A 20,051-nucleotide genomic window follows, 5' to 3' on the forward strand; every position below is an offset into this window, starting at 1 on the left:
AAATACACAAATCATAAATGCCCAGCAAACTCCAAATAGAATAAATCCAAATAAACCCACTCTGAGACATATTCTGATCACACTGTCAAATATGGAAGAGAAGGAGCAAGTTCTGAAAGCAACAAGAGAAAAGCAATTCACAACATACAAAGGAAACAGCATAAGACTAAGTAGTGACTACTCAGCAGCCACCATGGATGCGAGAAGGCAGTTGCATGACATATTCAAAATTCTGAGAGAGAAAAATTTCCAACCAAGAATACTTTATCCAGCAAAGCTCTCCTTCAAATTTGAGAGCGAGCTTAAATTTTTCACAAATAAATGCTGAGAGAATTTGCTAAGAAGAGACCTGCCCTACTGGAGATACTAAAGGGAGCCCTACAGACAGAGAAACAAAGAAAGGAGAGACACACATGGAGAAAGGTTCAGTACTAAAGAGATTCAGTATGGGTACATTAAAGGATATTAATAGAGAGAGGGAAAAATATATATGACAAACATAAACCAAAGAATAAGATGGCTGATTCAAGAAATGCCTTCACAGTTATAATGTTGAATGTAAATGGATTAAACTCCCCAATTAAAAGACACAGATTCACAGAATGGATCAAAACAATGAACCATCAAGATATTGCATACAGGAGACTCATGTTAGACACAGGGACATGAAAAAATTGAAAGTGAAAGTATGGAAAAAATACTTCATGTAAGTTAAGCCAAAAGAAATCAGGTGTAGCAATATTAATCTCAGATAAAGCAGACTTTAAATGCAAGGATGTTATGAGAGACAAAGAAGGCCACTACATACTAATAAAAGGGGCAATTCAACAAGAAGAAATAACAATCATAAATATTTATGAATCCAATCAAGGTGCTGCAAAATACATGAGAGAAACACCAGCAAAACTAAAGGAAGCAATTGATGTTTCTCCAGTAATTGTGGGAGACGTCATCACATCACTCTCTCCTATAGAGAGATCAACCAGACAGAAGACCAATAAGGAAATCGAAAACCTAAACAATCTGATAAATGAATTGGATTTAACAGACAGACATATTTACAACATTACATCCTAAATCACCATGACACACATTCTTCTTTAGTGCTCAGGGAACTTTCTCCAGAATAGATCACATGCTGGGACAAAACAAGGCTCATTAAATTTAAAAAGACTGAAATTATTCAAAGCACATTTTCTGACCACAATGGAATACAATTAGAAGTCAATAACCCTAAGAAACTTAGAAAATTCACAAATACCTGGAGGTTAAACAACACGCTCCTAAACAATCCTTGGGTTAAAGAAGAAATAGCAAGAGAAATTGCTAAATATATAGAGATGAATGAAAATGAGAAGACAATATACCAAAACTTATGGGATGCAGCAAAAGGGGTACTGAGGGGGAAATTTATAGCACTAAATGCATATATTATAAAGGAAGAAAGAGCCAAAATCAAAGAACTAATGGATCAACTGAAGAAGCAAGAAAATGAACAGCAAATGAGTCCTAAACCAAGTAGAAGAAAAGAAATAACAAGGATTAAAGCAGAAATAAATGACATAGAGAACAACAACAACAAAAAAAAACAATAGAGAGGATAAATAACACCAAAAGTTGGTTCTTTGAGAAGATCAACAAGATTGATTAGCTCCTAGCTAGACTAACAAAATCAAAAAGAGAGAAGACCCATATAAACAAAATAATGAATGAGAAAGGTGACATTACTGTGGATCCCGAAGAAATTAAAAAAATTATAAGAGGATAATATGAACAACGGTATGGCAACAAACGGGATAATGCAGAGGAAACAGACAATTTCCTTGAAACATATGAACAACCTAGACTGACCAGAGAAGAAATACAAGACCTCAAACAACCAATCACAAGCAAAGAGATCCAATCAGTCATCAAAAATCTTCCCACAAATAAATGCCCAGGGCCAGATGGCTTCACAGGGGAATTCTACTAAACTTTCCAAAAAGAACTGACACCAATCTTGCTTAAACTCTTTCAAAACATCAAAGAAAGTGGAATACTACCCAACTCATTTTATGAAGCTAACATCAATCTAATACCAAAACCAGACAAATATGATACAAACAAGGAAAACTACCGGCCAATCTCCCTAATGAATATAGATGCAAAAATCCTCAACAAAATACTTGCAAATCAAATACAAAGACAAATTTAAAAAATCATACACCATAACCAAGAGGGGTTCATTCCAGGCATGCAAGGATGGTTCAACATAAGAAAATCAATCAATGATTACAACACATTAACAAATCAAAGGGGAAAAATCAAATGATCATCTCAATAGAAGCTGAAAAAGCATTTGACAAAATCCAACATATCTTTTTGATAAAAACACTTCAAAAGGTAAGAATTGAAGGAAACTTCCTCAGTATGATAAAAGGCATATATGAAAAAACCACAGCCAGCATAGTACTCAATGGTGAGAGACTGAAAGCCTTCCCTCTAAGATCAGGAACAAGACAAGGATGCCCGCTGTCACCACTGTTATTCAACATTGTGCTGGAAGTGCTAGCCAGGGCAATCCGGCAAGACAAAGAAATAAAAGGCATCCAAATTGGAAAAGAAGAAGTAAAACTGTCATTGTTTGCAGACGATATGATCTTATATCTAGAAAACCCTGAGAAATCGACGATACAGCTACTAGAGCTAATAAACAAATTTAGCAAAGTAGCGGGATACAAGGTTAATGCACATAAGTCAGTAATGTTTCTATATGCTAGAAATGAACAAACTGAAGACACACTCAAGAAAAAGACACCATTTTCAATAACAACTAAAAAAATCAAATACCTTGGAATAAACTTAACCAAATATGTGAAAGACCTATACAAAGGAAACTACATAACTCTACTAAAAGAAATAGAAGGGGACCTTAAAAGATGGAAAAATATTCCATGTGCATGGATAGGAAGGCTAAATGTCATTAAGATGTCAACTCTACCCAAACTCATCTACAGATTCAATGCAATCCCAATCAAAATTCCAACAACCTACTTTGCAGACTTGGAAAAGCTAGTCATCAAATTTATTTGGAAAGGGAAGATGCCTTGAATTGTTAAAGACACTCTAAAAAAAGAAAAACCAAGTGGGAGGACTTACATTCCCTGACTTTGAAGCTTATTATAAAGCCACAGTTGTCAAAACAGCATGGTACTGGCACAAAGACAGACATATAGATCAATGGAATCGAATTGAGAATTCAGAGATAGACCCTCAGATCTATGGCCGACTGATCTTTGATAAGGCCCCCAAAGTCACTGAACTGGGTCATAATGGTCACTTCAACAAATGGAGCTGGGAGAGTTGAATCTCCATATCCAAAAGAATGAAAGAGGACCCCTACTTCACCCCCTACACAAAAATTAACTCAAAATGGATCAAAGATCTGAATATAAAAGAAAGTACCATAAAACTCCTGGAAGATAATGTAGGGAAACATCTTCAAGACTTTGTATTAGGTGGCCACTTCCTAGACTTTACACCCAAAGCACAGGCAACAAAAGAAAAAATAGATAAATGGGAACTCCTCAAGGTTAGAAGTTTCTGTACCTCAAAGGAATTTATCAAAAAGGTAAAGAGGCAGCCAACTCAATGGGAAAAATTTTTGGAAACCATGTATCTGAAAAAAGACTGATATCTTGCATATATAAAGAAATCCTACAACTCAATGACAGTTCTCTGAAGAGGAAATACAAATGGCCAAGAAACACATGAAAAAGTGTTCAGCTTCACTAGCTATTAGAGAGATGCAAATTAAGACCACAATGAGATACCATCTAACACCAATCAGAATGGCTGCCATTAAACAGAAAATTACAAATGCTGGAGGGGATGTGGAGAAATTGGAACTCTTATTCATTGTTGGTGGGACTACATAATGGTTCAGCCACTCTTGAAGTCAGTCTGGCAGTTCCTCAGAAAACTAGATATAGAGTTACCATTCGATCCAGTGCCTGCACTTCTTGGTATATACCCAGAAGATCGGAAAGCAGTGACACAAAGAGATATCTGCATGCCAATGTTCATAGCAGTATTATTCACAATTGCCAAGAGATGGAAACAACCCAAATGTCCTTCAACAGAAGAGTGGATAAATAAAATGTGGTATATACACACGATGGAATACTACACGGCAGTAAGAAGGAATGATGTCATGAAACATATGATAACATGGATCAACCTTGAAGACATAATGCTGAGTGAAATAAGTCAGGCACAAAAAGAGAAATATTATATGCTACCACTAATGTGAACTTTGAAAAATGTAAAACCAATGGTTTATAATGTAGAATGTAGGGGAACTAGCAATAGAGAGCAATTAAGGAATGGAGAACAATAATCCAATAAGAACAGATAAGGTATCATGGGTAAATTCAACACTCCGGGAATGTCCAGGAATGACTATGGTCTGTTAATTTCTGATGGGTATAGTAGGAACAAGTTCACAGAAATGTTGCTATATTAGGTTACTTTCTTGGGGTAGAGTAGGAACATGTTGGAAGTAAAGTAGTTAGCTTAGGTTAGTTGTCTTTTTCTTACTCCCTTGTTATGGTCTCTTTGAAATGTTCTTTTATTGTACGTTATTTTAAATTTTTTTAATTTTTTTTATTTTTTATACACCTGATTTAAAAAAAAAAACAAGGCAAAAAGATGTAGTGCCCCCTTGAGGAGCCTGTGGAGAATGCAGGGGTATTCGCCTACCCCACCTCCATGGTTGCTAACATGACCACAGACATAGGGGACTGGTGGTTTGATGGGTTGAGCCCTCTACCACAGGACTTGCCCTTGAGAAGACTTGCTGTAAAGGAGAGGCTAGGCCTCCCTATAATTGTGCCTAAGAGCCTCCTCCCGAATGCCTCTTTGTTGCTCAGATGTGGCCCTCTCTCTCTAGCTAAGCCAACTTGAAAGGTGAAATCACTGCCCTCCCCTCTACATGGGATCAGAAACCCAGGGGAGTGAATCTCCCTGGCAACGTGGAATATGACTCCTGGGGAGGAATGTAGACCTGGCATTGTGGGATGGAGAACATCTTCTTGACCAAAAGGGGGAAATGAAAGGAAATGAAATAAGCTTCAGTGGCAGAGAGATTCCAAAATGAGCCCAGAGATCTTACGCACAATACAGACATCCCTTTTTAGGTTCTAATGAATTTAGGTAGCTGGTGGTAGATACCTGAAACTATCAAACTACAACTCAGAACCCATGAATCTTGAAGACAGTTGTATAAAAATGTAGCTTATGAGGGGTGACAATGGAATTGGGAAAGCCATAAGGACCACACTCCCCTTTGTCTAGTTTATGGATGGATGAGTAGAAAAATGGGGGAAGGAAACAAACAAACAGATGAAGGCACCCAGTGTTCTTTTTTACTTTAATTGCTCTTTTTCACTTTAATTATTATTCTTGTTATTTTTGTGTGTGTGGTAATGAAGGTGTCAGGGATTGATTTGGTGATGAATGTACAACTATGCAATGGTACTGTAAACAATTGAATGTACAATTTGTTTTGTATGACTGTGTGGTATGTGAATATATCTCAATAAATTGAATATATAAAAAAAGAATTAAGCAAATAAACATTAAAATTATAAATATATTAAGCAAGTAATAGATATATTGCAAACACTTTGTTAATAGTAAATGTCAGCTTTCTTACAAATGAGAAAGGAAGAGGTGGTTACAATAAACGTAACAGTCTTGGTTTCAAATAAAATGTATCAATATAAACTCAAAATTTATTATATACTTACATAAATAGATATAAAATAGATAAACATACATGCATTTTCTTCATCTGTTTGCTGAGATCCTAGAAGCAATATCACCTAGTAGCAATAAGCATATCTAATTTTTGGATCATGGTTTCTAAATAACATTTTAAAATAAAAAGACCCAGGAGTCCTTGAAGAAATGGCTGAATTCAGGGCAAAGGTGATACTGGAATAGCTTGTGGTGACAGAAAGTAAGGAAGTACTCACAGAACACATGCCTAAAGGACCATGAGGAAGCCTGAAGGGCTTCCCAATGACCAAATGTGAAAGAATTTGAGCAACAAACGAAATAATGATGGTAATAGACTATAACTCATCACATGAAATAATTATCCATGAGACTATATATCTATTTTGAAAATGAATGAACAGATAAATAAATGAGTCAGATTGAGAAGGGAAAGATATCCTTACAGTGGAATTCCAATTAATACATGTAGAATGAATGATGAAAATTTTTTAAAAAAATCATTTTAAAAATACCTGAGTAACAATTCTTTCAGGTATGAATCATCAGTAGATGCTAAAATTGGTCAGCAAAAATAATGAGAAACAAAATACATGTCTAGGCTTAAAAATGTATCGACAAGATAACTTTAATTACAAGGTAAAAATAACTTTATAGTGTAGAGTCTTGACCATGTAAAAATAAGAAGTGATAAAAGTCAACATTAACAGCATTATGAGTAATAATACTTAATGTGAACTACAAAGGGCACAATGTCACTTCTTTGAAGTTCTTGCCAAAAATGTATAAACTGAAATTAATTATGAGGAAACGTCAAACATATCCAAACTGAAGGACATTTTACAAAAGAATTGGTTAAAAGAGAGAATGCCATGCATGACAAAGAAGACTGATAAGCTGTTGTAAACTGGAAAAAAATAAACTATATAAAAACTATGCAATATGTGATCCTGTATTGCCTCACGGATCAAAAAATTATAAAAATAAAACTAAAAAAAAATCATTGGGACAATTGGTTATATTTGAATAAGGTCTAATAAGCAACATTAATTTTCTGGTATTGAAAACTGCCCTGAGGTTAGGTAGGACATTAATTTTAGAGAAATTGGATAAAAGAGACATAAGACTTACGTAATTTTGCTAACGTTTGTAAAATAAAACATTAAAAATGAAAATCAAATTAAAATAATTAAAAATGGTTATGTTTTGGCAATCTGTTGGATAGTTTAAAACATTAAATACCCAAATTACTTGTGTTTTATTCATTATTGGTATAGTCATTTATTATTTTATTTGATTATTATTTATAATGATAATCTTTTTACTGTTATTAGAACAAGATAATCTGTCAATAAGTATGTCTTATCCCCCCAGTATCTCTAACATTCTAAATATAAAAAGAACAAAATATTGGACAATCAAATTATAGCCTTCACCATATAGATGATTAACTTCTTGTCAAGAGAGTGTTTAAGTAGGTTCACAAAGTGTTTCTAGGAACATATGTTATTATCATTAATATATGCTTTAGTTTCATAATAAATCTTGTTAAAAAGAAAAACAACAGCTAAAATGTTTCATCTAACTAAATGTGCACTGTTTTTAAGTGAAAACAAAATTCTCAGAAAGCACTACACACTCTTTCTCAAAATTTTAATGTCATTTTTAGATTGCAATTTTTATAATGTAAACCACCCTCTACCCTTATTGGGATTATGAGATACATGTAATTTCTTCTCAGATACATCTTTTATTAATTATAATATATTTTATCATTGTTATTGAAATAATAATTCTTATAATTGCTTGCACAGCTGGAATTTGAGGTTTTTATACCTTAAAATCCATATGGGGGTAGATATGGAAGCAACATAAACAGGTATGATTAAATGGTAGTCCAGGTCATCCAGCATTCTGGGTTCAATCTTTCTTTAAGCAAATAACTTAAGCTCTCATCCTATCAAAGAAATCCTTTGATCTACATAATATTTCAAGGAACTTCTAGCAGAGAGAGGATAGGGGTGGGAGGGGATTTCATTTTCCTATCATTTACTTTCTAAATTCCTGAGTTTCACTTACCACTTACTATTTTATCTCCTAAAGGTGCTGTTCTCTCTCTATCCAATACCCCAAATAGGTGCACACACAATATCCTCCTTTATTCTCCAAAAGATTATAAATGCCTGCTTACTGTACAATAGAGTTTTACCAAGCTCAATGGACAGTAAAGACAACTACACAATTCAAGAGTACAGGATACAAACTCAGATGGAGTTGTGGTCTGTAAACCCTCATTTCCTTTTCCCCACTGAGAGGACTCTTATTTTTGACCATATGTCTCTGTTGGCTTGGGTTAAAGACACACCTCTGCTCTCCTTTCTCTCCTCTGTCATGTGTTTTTGAATCACAAGCACATACAAACATTCCAAATTTATTTTACATGTTTTATTTCATAGAAAGGCACCTATCCATTTACTCCAGTCATCTTCAATTATAAAAGCAAAGCTGGCCTCCTCTTTGCCAGTAAAAACAGACCACCAAAGGGTTTCCCTAAACAAACAAACAAAAAAGCAACATCCACCTTGAGAGAAATTCATATACCCTCCTGGGTGAAAGCATAACATTCAAAAAAATTGAAATGATTTCCCATTTTCATGTTTATTGAAATAAAATTAATAAAGCGGAAACATAGTATACTACAAAGAGCAATATATTTAAAATGGGGAGGTGAAGTTCAGGCTTTCTCATTGAGAAGCTGTGTGACTTTAACTCATTAAGACCCTGGGCTACAGTTTCCTCTCCAGGTAATATTCATATATTGATTAACTATTATATACTTGTTTGGGTGTTCAAAGATAAATAAGAAATCTCTAGGCAGTAGAATATTAGTTCATAGTGTCTATACCTTCTAAATGGGTTATAGTTAAAGTCTTTATGGAAGTTTCTATCTTGGTGGAACACTGGCATTTGAAGGAGACCTACTTCTGCCCATGAAGGAAGGAAAGAAAGGAACAGAAATAGATTGTTTCCAGTGGCACATTACAACTGATATGTGTCCCAGACCCACGTTTCTATGACAAAGTATTACCCTAATGATGTTTTATTGGATAATTTGCATAATCATTCATCTATTTCAAAGAGAAAATACAAAATTCAAACTGACAAGGACAACAATAGAGGTAATAATTCTTTCCTTAATGTTATGCTTAAAGAGGAAAAAAAGTGAGAAGAAATGTATGTAAATATTGAGGAAAGGAGGAAGATCTATTCATAAAAGTAGAAATAAATTTCCTTTGCCATGGTAAGAAAGAAACAGGATAGCAAGGCTGCCACCAAAAAATGTAATTATGCACACAGCATCTCCCAGTCCTAAAACTACTTGACAAAGAGAAACAGATCTCTGATTAAAACATTCTTCTTTTCAGGGTTTTTCTCATGGCAAGTATTACATCTTTATTTCTCAAGCTGTAGATTAAGGGGTTTGTCATGGGAACCACAATGGTATAAAACACAGAAGAGATTTTTCCGTCATTCATAGACCTGGCAGAAGATGGCTGGAGATACATAAATGCACATGATCCAAAGAACAGAGAAACAGCCATTATGTGGAAACTGCAGTTGCTGAAGGCTTTGGACCTGTCCTCAGTGGAATTAATGTGGAGGATACTGCAAATAATTAAACCATATGAGATAAAGATAGTAAGACTGGGTACAATAATGCTGATAACTGACACAATGAAAACCACCAGCTCATTGACAAAGGTGCTCATGCAGGAGAGCTAGAGCACAGGGAGGATATCACAGAAATAATGTTGATGGTGTGGGCATCACAGAAGGTCAGTCTCAGCATACATCCAGTGTGGGACATAGCACCAGAAAATGCCATCAAGTATGAACCCAAAATAAGGTTGACACACACTTTAGGGGACATGGCAATGTTATACAAGAGTGGGTTACAGATGGCCACATAGTGATCATAGGCCATTGATATCAGCACATAGCACTCAGAGATGCCAAAAGAACAGAAAAAGTAGAGCTGGATCATGCATGAAATATAGGAGATTATATTCTTCCTTGATATGAAGTTGATCAGAATTTTTGGAGTAATAACAGAAGAATAACAGAGGTCTATGAAGGACAAATTAATGAGGAAAAAGTACATTTGGGTGTGAAGGTGGGAATTCAGCCCAATTAGAGTTATCAAGCCCAAATTTCCCAACACAGTGAGCATATACAGTGATAGAAATAGGATGAACACGGGGAGTTGGAGATCTGAGTCATCTGTTAGTCCCACCAGAATTAATTCTGGCACAAAAGAGCCATTTCCAGTAGCCATTCTGGCCTGGGGAATCTGTGGGCACAAAGAAAAGGGTTACTGTGGAGGGAAGTCCAAGTCTTCCAACAATAGCTCCTCCCACAGGGAAAGTCTCTTCCATGGAAAAGCCTGATACTAACCCAACACAGACCCAGGGAATCAGTCTTTAGCACTACATAATATTGCATGATACTGACTTTCCCTTAATAGAGTCCTAAACTTAATATAACCAAGAGCACTGCCAATATAGACTTCGGAGTGAAATATACTGCCACTGTAGGGAAATAACTGCTGGAAAACCAAGGAGAAGGGAGAAGATGGACCAGGAAAGAACTGTCTCATCTCATCTTTTCATCATTCACCTGAGACTTCCCTTCATCAATAAAGCTGGAGGCAGAGGACCTAGGGACCTGGAGCTGGCCTCAAATGCACTTAGACCCTGGTGGGGTGGGATCCATGAACATTGTTTCCAGATCAAAACTAAAGGACCAGACCCAAGAGGTGGTTCAGCAACTGCCGCAAGTCACTGAGTTAAAGCCAGAAATCCACAGGAGTGAGTTCCTCCATGGACAGGGGACTTACACATTGAGATAGAGGAAGCCTGAGGCTCCTATTGACTCTTAACATACTCTTCTGCCCCTCAAACAGATTCTTCCACCTAATTCACTGGAATGGTAAGACTATACAAAACGTCAGAGAAAGCAATGTGTCTTAGTCCCTAGACTTTGATCTCAAAATATGAAGGACATAATATGAGTGGAATTCAGGAACTTAGATTCTTTAGGCCAGAAAATCTCTGAGCTTCCTGATTGCTCTTATTTTCCCCTATGGTCCTTGAAAGGGAATTTCAAACTCAGTGATTTTGTTTTCTTTGAATCTAAGAGGATGCAGACCAGCCTTAATTTCCTACATGCCCTGGAAATCATTCTGAGCTACAGAACATAATTTCTGATTTTAACTTTGAGTCCTCTCAAAGCAGTAGAAAACAAAAGCCTTCTTTATTATCACATTTATTGCTTGATAAGCTCAGAAGATTTAATGTGAGTGTAATGATACAATGCACTTGGTTATAAACAGGTGAGAAGTTTACTCAGTCTCTTTCCCCAGGGGACAGACTCTGAGTGAAATAAGAAAGTAAGGAGAATGTGTTTACACCCTAGATCACATTATGTCTTTCATTCTTTAGGGCCAATATTTTCCTCAAGTTTCCATGTATTTCTTGGGGTTGTATATCCACCATTGCAGAGATAAAAAGAAAAGTACCCCCTTCCTGCTATCTTAAACTCTGAAGAAAAATACGATTATTGTATTATTTTTATAACACCATTCTTCCCATATTCTACTGTAGGTTTTTCTGCAATTGTTTTGCCTCTAGGCTTCTATATTTCTATATTGGAAAATTGTCAAGGATAGCCATAACTGACATCAGGTGTTGTCTCTTCTTAGATATCTCCAAGATAAAATTTAATGCCTTCTGTTTCTCTAAAGTCTTTACTTCTAAACACCTACTGTCCCTACTGTAAATTTCTATGTTAACATCTTTAAAGTGTTTTTAAATGTAACATTTAAGTAACTGAGTTCATCAATTTCTTCTCATCATCATGGTTAAGATTTTGCTTCTGGAACTGGACTTCTGACTTCTAGAATTGGTAAACTCTTACCACCATAATTCCTGACTCTAACACCTTGGGTAACTTAGTTTAACTCCGTCTGCCTCACAGAGTTTGTCAGATAGGGCTGGGAATAAGAGCATCTCTTTCATTGGGTTTTTTATGACTGTTTTTTTAGCTAAAGTAAGTTAAGTACTTAGAACAGTGCCTGACAAAAGGTAGATAGTCCATAAATGTCAGCTATCATGACATGTCCTCATAGCTTCCAGTTGATACTCTCTACACTCATCAGACCTTATTCTTTTTCTTTGACCTTGTTGCTTTCCTAAGAATTATAAGCTCTGTAAGGATAAAGACCACTCCTCTCATTTATTACTTTGATTCTGGTGCTAAATCCAGTACAGGGAACATAGTAGACACTCAACAGAAATTTCTGGAAATTAAACTGTTCTCTGGTTGAAAATCCACAGAATATTTTCCACATTCCTCACATACTAAGCAATAGAGTCTACCACCACCAAGCCTTCCATCCTTTCCCACAGCCATCACCAAAATTTAGGCACTATTGAATTTTAATTGACCTGTATTACAGTAAGTTGCTTCTAATCATTATTCTAGAATTTTCCAAATGCTAACCTTAATTCAGCCATCTACACAGTTGCTACTATAATCCATGAAAGCACAGTCCTAGCACTTCAGGCTCAAGAAATGTCAGTGTTTCTCCTTTATCCACTGGGCATTTTTAAAGCTATATAATTAAAGTATAAATCTCCATGTGTGATAAGCAAAGTTTATCTTGGGAATGTGAGAGTCATTTAATTTCTGAGTATCTAACAGTGTTATTCACTTTATCAACACAGAAAAGAAATAAAACTATGCGATCATCAGAGAAAACACATTTACTAAAATTCATTATTCATTCACTATGATAGCTAGACAGACAGACAGACAGATAGATATAGATAGGTTGGTATTTATGAATGCTTGTATATAAATAGAATGGGGTTCCATCAACCTGATGAAGAACATCTACAAAACCTCTACTAAAAACTTCACTATTAAAGGTAAAAGGGTGACTCCTTTTATCCCTACATTCAGAAGCAAAGCAAGGATTTCTACTCCTAATATATCTCTTTGACATTGCATTATAGGTCCTAGTGTATTAAGGTAAGAAAAAAGAAATAAATGGCATTCATACTGGAAAAGAAGAAATAAGATGATCTCTGTTAGCAAAGAACTTTACTGACTACAAAGAAAATACCAACAAATCTAAAAAATTATATTAGAATTGATAAGTAAGTTTAGCAAAGTTACACAATATAAGGGAAATATGTCTATATATTTGCAATGAATAATTGAAAATCAAAAATTTCAAAAAGCAGTTCCATTTACAACACTAAAATATGAAATACTTATGCATAAATCTAACAAAATAAGAGCAATATATTTTCAATGTAGAGTGTGAAATACTAATGAAAGACTCCAGGAAGACTTATATAAAAGAATAAATACACTATGTATAGTTATGGGTTGAAATATTCAATATTGTTAAGTTGCCCATCATCTCCAAACTGATGTACTCACTCCAAGCAATTACAAGGAATCAGAAAGATGATTTCCAAACGTCCATGAAAAGTCAAAGGAACAAGAATAGCCAAAATTATTATTCAAAAGATCAAAGTTGAAGGAATCATACCAGCTGAATTCAAGATTTACTATAATGCTTGTGGTAGATTGAATCATGTCCCCAACAAAGACATGCTCAAGTACTAACATCACTCCAGTGGGTATGGGCTTATTGTAAAGAAGATATTCAAAGATCCTCTTTTTATGAGGCCAAATTTAATCCAGGAAGGCCTTAATCCATTATGACTGGAGTCATTATAAACAAAAGAATTGTGGACTTGGGAGTACAAGCCACACAAGCAGACAGAAAGAAATGGATTGCTATGTGACAAAGGCAAAGACCAGTTTACAACTATAAACCAACTATAAACTACAGACTTCAGAGAATACATGACCTGATACTACTAGATTTTGGACTTCTAGCCTCCAAACTGGGAGCCAGTAAATTATTGTTGTCTAAGCCAACTAATTTTTGGGATTTCTCATAGCAGCCCTAGCAAACCAAGACAATCCTGCAATAATTAAGACAGCATTTTTAGAAATAGGAGGCAGATGAGAATCCAGTATTTTATGCATGATGGTTCTGTTAACCCACAACTTTTCTAACAAAGAAAAAAACTATGTGATATCAACAAACAGAAAGACAGCTTGAAAAGATGGAGTATACAGTACAGGTAATAAATGCAAACATAGATAATCTATTGATTTTGACAAAACTGCAAACTCAATTCAACAGAGAAAATGGCAAAATGTTAAAAACGTGAGGCTGGAACAATATATCTAAAAAATTAAAAAAAAAAAAAACAATAAAAAATGGAGAAGAGCCTCTATCAATACATGACACCATTAATAAAAGTGAATCCTGCATCCAAAGGTAAAGTTGTAAGAGATACAGAAGAGGAAGAAAAGAAATAATCTCTGTAATATCAGGTTATGCAGAGACTTCTAAGATAGAATGCCAAAAGCACAGCCCATAAAAGAAGAAAAGGTTAAACTGTATGGTATCAAAATGAAAGCCTTAACTTCTGAGAAAGACAATATTAAAAAAATGAAAATATAAGTCACAGACTGGGAGAAAAATATTTACAAAATATATGTGAAATAAAGTACTTGTATCTAGAATATATAAAGAACACTTAAAACTCTACAATAAGAAAACAAAAACCACAATGAAGAAATGAGCATAGGATGTGAACAGACATTTTACCTAAAAAGATAAATGGATTGCAAACAAGCACAGGTAAAAGATGCTCAACATCATTATTCATTAGGGAAGTGTAAATTAAAACCACAATGAGATGCCATTACAAATCGATCAGAATTCATAAAATTAAAAATTAATTTGATTACACCCAGTGCTGGTAAGGATTAAGAGCAACTGAAATTCTCAAACATTGGTGAGAATGCAAAACGGTACAGCAATTTTGGAAAACAATTTAGCAGTTTGTTATAACATTGCCCCAACTCCAAGGTAATTACCCAAGTAAATGAAAACTTACATGCACACAAAAACTGTATACTTATTTTTAGACTGACTTTATTGTTCAACTGATTTATGCTCTAAAACATCCCCTACAATGAATCCTACTCATCAATAAAGAGGAATGAATTATTGATACATGCATCAGCATGGATGAATGTCAACTTCATTATGTTAAAGGGAAAGTCAGACTAAAAAATTACATACTGCATTTTTACACTTATATTACATTCTAGAAAAGGCAGAACTAGGACAACTGACAGAAAATCAGTGGCTTCCAATGGATGGAGGTGGGAAAAGGGGTTTGTTTATAGAGAGACATGGGAGAATCTCTCAATATTGGTGATGGTTCCTCTAATATATGAGTTTGAAAAAATTTGTACAATTGTGATCTAAAGTTTCTGAATTTTACTGTATTTAATTTGTACTTGAATAAAAGAAAATTTAAATGAATACCCAAACATCCTACAACACACACACATAAACACACACATAAACAATGAGTTTCCATTTCACATCTTCACATCTACTAAATGGTTAAATTGGACACTTAAAGCACCACGGGTTGGTAAATATTTTAAAAAATTTCAATTTACCTACATTAATGGTGGGTATGTAAAATAGTAATCACTGTGAAATAGTTTGAAAGTTTCTTGTAAATTTAAACATATACTAATGATATGATCTAGCAATTCAAATCCTAGATATATCTCAAGGAAAATATAAACATGTAATTCAAAAGAACTAGCATATAGATACTAATAACAATATATTAATTATGTTCAACACCTGAAATAACCCAAATGTCCATCAAGTAGTGAAAGAACAAATCATGATATAGTCATACAAAGGGATATTACTCAGCAACAATGAAGAATAAATTTCCTAAACACCCAAATATCATGCTAAGTGAAATAAAAACACAAAAGAGTATGTTTCCATTTGTATGAGTTTCTAAAAGAGGTAAAAATGAGTTATGCTAAGCCAAAATTTATCAATTTTTGCCTGAGGTTAAGTTGTGAGAATTAACTGCAAAAGGGTAAGAGGAGAATTTCTGCTGTGATGGAAGCAATCTATATCATATTTTTGGTGGAAACTGGATAGCTGCATACTTAAAAAGCTATAAAGTCACATATATATGTTATACAGCTTGCCACATGTAAATTACACCACAAAATTAAATTTAAAATCTGACAATTTATATAGCTTAATATTTTGTACTATATATTCTACAAAAGACCCATTGATAAATATTATGGAAAATTAGTGTTTTCCTCATAACAGATTTCTAATCCCTAATATTATCTTATTGGGGAAATCTATACCCTTCCTCACAATCAGAGGCATAAAAATAGACGAGTTGAATTAGTAGTTTGATGTAGGACACTGGTATTTTCCATAAAAGAATTTTTGGCTTTTATTTAACCCACTTCTAAAATAGGGAGAAAGCCAGTGAAGCTGAGGCACACATACTGAGAATTCAGAAAAGAAACAGTTAAATAACTTGGAAACATTCATCTCTTCATTTTCAAGCTTTTGAACCATAAATGCCACCAATTCTTATAGTGACTTTTATTTCCATTACCAATAATAATGGCCAAGCATCAATGATATGCTTTCTTTAATAGCAACTTTAAAAAGGAGTAATTTCAAAACTAGCTTAAAACCAGCCAAGCAATGAAGCCACAAAATTTGAGTCATAATGAGGAAAGAAATCATTCTGCAGGCATGTACCCAGAAATGACACATATACTACCACTAGTAGGCAAGGACACTAAAGAACCTATTTTCAATGTATCCCATTTTTTAAGGACATACAGGGAAGAAATATCATCTGAGTAGAGACATGAAGGAGTTGCAAAAACCCAACTAAAATTTAAAGAGATGAAAAATGTCATGTCTGGGAAAAATACACTGAATGGAATTAACAGTAGACTAGACACTGAAAAAATATGATTCGTGAACTTCAAGGCATAGCAATAGAAATAAAAAGAGAAAAAATACTAAAAAATAAAATAAAAAATTAACAGTCTTATTGAGCTGTAAGACAACTTCAAATGGCCTAATATATGTGTAATTGGAATCTCAAAACCAGGTCAGAAGAAATATTGGAATAAAGACAAAAACTTTTCAAAATTGACAAAAAGTATAAACCTATGGATTCAAGAATAAAAAGAAATCCATGCAGAAGTAACATGATGAAAAGTCTCCAAAGTTCACGATCATCAAATTGTGTAAAGCCAGTGATAAAAAATGTTAAAAGATTAAAGACACTTTACATGTAGAAGAATGAAAGTAAAAATGGAAAAAGACTTTTCAGGAAAACAATGTAAGTCAGTGGACAGATGAGCAACACTTAAAAATTATTCAAAGCAAAAAAACAAACAAAATCCTCTCAATTTATAAATTTCTATACTCAGGAAAAACACTTTCAATAATTAAGAAGAAATAAATATTTAAGATACATAAAAGCTGAAAATTAAAATAACTATCCCCATAGCATATGCAAAATGTAATGGTTAAGAGAGTGTCAGCATTTCCAAAAATTTAAAGGAGAAACAGAGTCTGAATCAGTGAAGTATCATGTTACCAGGTATGTTAAAGCTATATATTTGAAAGAAGTATGAAGAGTAGAATAGTGTAGTGCCCTCAAGTAGTTTTAGCATAACCAAAGGAGATGTACCTTTAAAATGATAAATTATGCTTTATTGTTAGCAATTTAAATTTGCTTCTTTAAATTTTTCTGGTTGTATATAAGATTTTTTGTTTTCCATGTTTTTCCAGTCAAAAGGCATTTTTAAGTTTAAAGTATTATTTTTGCCAAATAATGCTATAAAATGTAAGCAATTATTTTCATACTGGCACACCTTTCATAGCTACTGTGGAAGAACCAGTCAAATTGTCATGAATAAAACTGTTGTTTTGGGGGAAAATTCTTAAATATTGAAATAAAGTTCTTGTTTTGTTTAGTACAAATTTCATGTTTTCCTAGATTTAGGTGGAGCCTGACCCAGCATTTCAGATGATGTGACCAAGCTCTACTCTCTCAGGATCCTTTTTTTGATCTGCTTCCTCAATGCAGTTTCCATTCTCATCAGGTTTTCCACATATGGTCACAAGATGGCCACTAAAAGGACCACTGGCTGTCAGCTTCTCTCAGGAAAGGTGAACAAGGGAAAGCATCATCACTAAAACCCTCAGGTTCAGTGGGCCTCATAACCAAGGTCAGAAAGGGCCACTTCACTCCAGACATGCAAGCACAACTTCCTTTCAAAAGCAGTGACTGACTAGAGAAATTCCATTAGGAAGGACATTAAAAATGAGAGGCCAATGGGTGGGCCACTTTAGAAGCAGGAAAACTTCAGTTTAGAAGAGAGGGATAACTGGAGTATGCCACTAAATACACAAGCTGAGAAGACTAATGGGTTAATCCTAGGCAAAAACAAAACAGAACCAGCTCAGAGCAGAGAGACAGAAAAACAATAGGACATGTTGAGAGAAGCTGGGAAGAAAAGAATCTCTCAGTGCTTTCAAAGTTTTTTGAGTACATCAGGGGCTGGAGGAAAAATCTTCAAATTTGTAAACTTATTTTATATTCTTCATATTTTCTTTTTCTTTATTTCTCTAAAATATTTTTGAAAATTCAGTGTGAAAAAGCTTTTGTAACCTGAAAAATAATAACAAAAGTAGCATCCTAGAGATTTAAAAAAAAATGGTCAACATTATATTCTGGGTTCAGGTAAAGAGATAAAAGGGAGGCACAAAAGACATAAGGATGTTCAGTAAAAACTATATACATAGCCATTTAATTTCATCTAGGTATTTTCTCCCGTAATACATTGGGTAATTATTTAAATGATTCCATGAGATGTTAAAGTAAGTATAGCAAACATTGTTTTTTGGATTAGAGAAGTTCTAGGATTACAGAAAATCATGCAGAAAATTCAGAGTTCCCATATACCCTCCCTCATTATTAATAGCTTGCATTAGTGTGGCATATTTGTTTCTTTGTACTATTAACTATAATGAACAATGTAACAAATATTGTACTATTGTACTAATTGTACTATTAACTATAGTCCAAGGTATACATTAGGGTTCCCAGTTTGTGCTGTACAGTCCTGTTTTGGGTATTTTTGTTTTAATTTTTATTCCAGTAACATATATACAAACTAAAACTTCCCCTTTTAACCACTTGAAAAAGCTGAAATACTTAATGGTAGCAAACCTGAAAAAGCTAACCAAAACTGTAATATGTAAGATCTCACTTTTTAAACATTAAATTATGTTTATTCAAATATTTCTCCATCTAGGAAGACAATCACCAGAGTTAAACTGTATATACAGTGAGTGTACTTGGCTCACTTACCCTAATTTAGGGGCAAATTTGACTGCATAAGCTATTTAATGACTTACATATCTGCAATTGTTTGGCTGGGTTATCAGGACCTAAACACCCACTGAAAACACCACCACCACCACCAAAATGAAAATAGCTAATTATTCAATGAAATACTCTCACAATATTTATCTTATAACCCGGGTAGAGATTATGTCAATTTTTGCTTTATTTATTAAATTGTAAAAATATGATTTGTGAACTTTTCAATACACATTATACTTGACAGTAAAATAAGAAAAATCAGTATTTCTTTTTATACCGTATTACTATGAATTTTTCAAAACCAAAAATAATGCATCTTGTACTAAAAACAGATTTGTGATTATTTTATTTTTCCTAATTTTCTAAGATAATATTTTCAAACAAAACATTTTCATAATTCTTAATGAAAATTTTTGCTTGCTACTGGAAACTATCAGGTTTTATGAATTAAACAGTTACTTGAAATTCATGATCAAGAGTTTCTAATAATTATAACCACAATTTACTTACAATCACCAACCATAAGAAATACCAAATGTAAAAGTAAATAACACAGAGGGAGTGTCAATTGCAAGATTTTTGCAATTACCCAGTGTGATGTTTAGATTCACATGTCAACTTGACCAGTGATGGTTTCCAGGTGTCTGCTGAAGCAAGCACTGGCCTAACCATTACTGCAAGGACATTTGTGGCTGGTTAATAAACCAGAAGGCAGATTTATTAAATCATCAGTCAATTGATTGCACCATCAACAAAGGGCATGTCTTCTACAATGAGAGAATTCAATCACCTGGCTTTAATCCAGTCAGTTGAAAACTTTTAAGGGAGAAAGAGAGAGGATCTTCACTTCCTCTTCAG

At 34.1% G+C, this 20,051-nt stretch overlaps 1 pseudogene; it reads right to left on the bottom strand.

Moving 5' to 3' along the window:
• Window positions 1–9,182: 9,182 nt before the first annotated feature.
• Window positions 9,183–10,217, bottom strand: LOC119535940 (annotated as a pseudogene).
• Between the last annotated feature and the right edge of the window lie 9,834 nt (window positions 10,218–20,051).

This window comes from Choloepus didactylus, chromosome 6 (genome assembly GCF_015220235.1).
Source record: "Choloepus didactylus isolate mChoDid1 chromosome 6, mChoDid1.pri, whole genome shotgun sequence".
Lineage (NCBI taxonomy): Eukaryota > Metazoa > Chordata > Mammalia > Pilosa > Megalonychidae > Choloepus > Choloepus didactylus.